Here is a 262-nt window from a genome sequence, read left to right on the forward strand (position 1 = left end):
CCACTCACCTCAGCTTCCCAAAGGCGCGGGATTACAGGCTGAGCCACCAAGCCCAGCTTGGAACATTTTAATCATCCCAAAAGAAGCCCCAAGCCCATTACCAGTTAGTCTCTGTCTTCCCTTCCCCATGCCACTGTCAACCAGTGACTGTCTAGTTCAGTTTGTATGAATTTGCCTATTCTGGAGGTTTCTTTTTTTTTTTTGAGTTGGAGTCTCACTCTGTCGCCCAGACTGGAGTGCAGTGGCCGCTCCTGGCCACCAC

The 262-nt window shown here is 50.8% G+C and overlaps 1 protein-coding gene across 2 annotated transcripts in view; it reads left to right on the forward strand.

Moving 5' to 3' along the window:
- Positions 1-262, forward strand: part of VPS33A (VPS33A, CORVET/HOPS core subunit) — a 32,592-nt gene that overhangs the window by 4,480 nt on the left and 27,850 nt on the right. The gene's annotated exons all lie outside the window — the stretch shown is intronic.

Source organism: Carlito syrichta, unplaced genomic scaffold (assembly GCF_000164805.1).
Source record: "Carlito syrichta isolate Samal-C Ts95f unplaced genomic scaffold, Tarsius_syrichta-2.0.1 Scaffold304341, whole genome shotgun sequence".
Taxonomy (NCBI): Eukaryota; Metazoa; Chordata; class Mammalia; order Primates; family Tarsiidae; genus Carlito; species Carlito syrichta.